Source organism: Phoxinus phoxinus, assembly GCF_949152265.1.
Source record: "Phoxinus phoxinus genome assembly, chromosome: 12".
In the NCBI taxonomy this organism is placed as follows: Eukaryota; Metazoa; Chordata; class Actinopteri; order Cypriniformes; family Leuciscidae; genus Phoxinus; species Phoxinus phoxinus.
Window position 1 is genome coordinate 5,316,543 of NC_136887.1, and position 1,843 is coordinate 5,318,385.

Here is a 1,843-nt window from a genome sequence, read left to right on the forward strand (position 1 = left end):
TATTGTTATTGTTAGTTTACACAAATACAAGTATTGCGACTGATGCATTATTCTTTTCTGTATGGCCAGAAATAGAGTATTTTAAGTTGTTTCCACTGTTGATAGGAAAATGCAAATCGCATCGGCGCCTCCATGTCATGCAGTGCGCGCTACACACTCCGCACACACACTTGGTTATGCGCCATAGAAGATAGGTTGGCTACTTTGGAGTCGAAAAACTGTCTGGAAGAGACTAATTTTAAGAATAGAAGACGGGTGCATAATCCTAAAATTGTGGTAAGACTGCTATCTAAGCTTAAAGTAGCCTCGTAAAAGAACAAGTGTAAGTTGCTTTATAAAAGTGTATTTTTTTGGTCTTGTAATTTACAGGAAGCAGTACGCCGTCTTCACAACTCAGAGACAAATTGTAATCGCTACGAACCGGAGCAAGGGTAAGATTCAAAGAATATGCTTTAATTCTTCTGTGTAATGAAATAGATCCGTTACTATACCGATCTTACCCGTACATTTTGTTTTCACAGACTAACCTCGCCTCATAACGAGGCCGTGACCTCATATCTGCTCGGAGCTATGTCTGCAAGTCCAGATTTACATATATCATTGTAATGATGATAATGATGACATTGATAATGATGACATTGTGTGTAAGTAACTTTTACTATTTTCTCCTTTATTGTTTTAGTTGTTTTTTTGTTTTCTCCTTTATTGTTTAAATTGTTTTATTGTTTAAGTTCTTTTACACGTTGTTTTTTATTCATATCACTCTCATTTAATTGTTTTCCAGCTGCCTGTAAGACATATTACGAGACAGTACGCAGGAGCTTCAGGTACCGACAACCAGATCTTGCATCGCAGGCGGAAGCTGTGAAGAGTTCAGCTCGGAGTCGAGCGAGAAGAAAGAGGGTAAGATTTATTAGATTAGATCTGTTTTTGGTCAATGTGACTTTTTCATGTGTATTAATAGATGTATTGTGTCTATACGCAGTGCACCGTGCAGTACTGATTGTCTTTATTGGTTGTTTTTACAGCTGCTAGAAGCGAGACAGAGTGTGCTAGCTGAGGATGAGGTGGGCCTTTGGAAGTGTGCTACCATAGATCTGATGTCTGATGAGGAAGACGGTATCGTTGGCGGGGTGTCTGGATGGATTGTGAGACCTCCGTCCTTTCGCAGCCAGGAGCTCACCGAGCTCTGTGCCACGCAGTCAAGATTAGAGGCGATTCCAAAGTACAGGGCAATGCACCACAGACGTCTGCAAAATGGACCGAATTCAGACAGAATGCTAGTTACCTACAGCTCCGAAGCGGAAAACAGACACTTCATGGTGCTGTAGGATTTTGGGCTTCTTGTGAGCTTCCCATTTGTGTGGGCAGATCTCCTACGTTTTGTACATGGTTGTGTGTTTGTGCTAATAAAGCTATGTCCCTGGCAAATTTTCCTTTCCTCAATAAATTCATGTCCTTGATGGTAATAATAGTGTAGTCCATAGGATAATGGCATGAATATACAACATATTAGCATATATGAATATATAAAATTAATAATTATTTTTATTTATATATATATATAATTATTATTATAATTTTGGGGTTTGAATTTATAATGAGCCAGGGTGACCAATAGTAACAGATCTGCCAACCAATCACGAGTGATTTTTCTTGTTTAAATGTAGTGGTTTCAACCAATACTGAGTGAGGAAATTCAAGCCATTCTCTGCGAGGCGCGCGGGCGCTGCTATTCATATGCTAATTAGAGCCATTCGCACCTCCACGACGAGCGCCGACGGCCGCGAGCTCTCCACATACGTCATGGTTCGTTTCCGTCAGTATGTGGCACAGACGAACG

General features: G+C 40.3%; 1 long non-coding RNA gene across 1 annotated transcript; it reads left to right on the forward strand.

Annotated features, from left to right (window-relative positions):
- Positions 1 to 330: 330 nt before the first annotated feature.
- LOC307008243 lies at positions 331 to 1,428 on the forward strand. Its single transcript, XR_013799784.1, has 4 exons — positions 331 to 431; positions 522 to 644; positions 785 to 903; positions 1,029 to 1,428. It is a non-coding gene; the product is annotated as an uncharacterized lncRNA (long non-coding RNA).
- Positions 1,429 to 1,843: the final 415 nt, after the last annotated feature.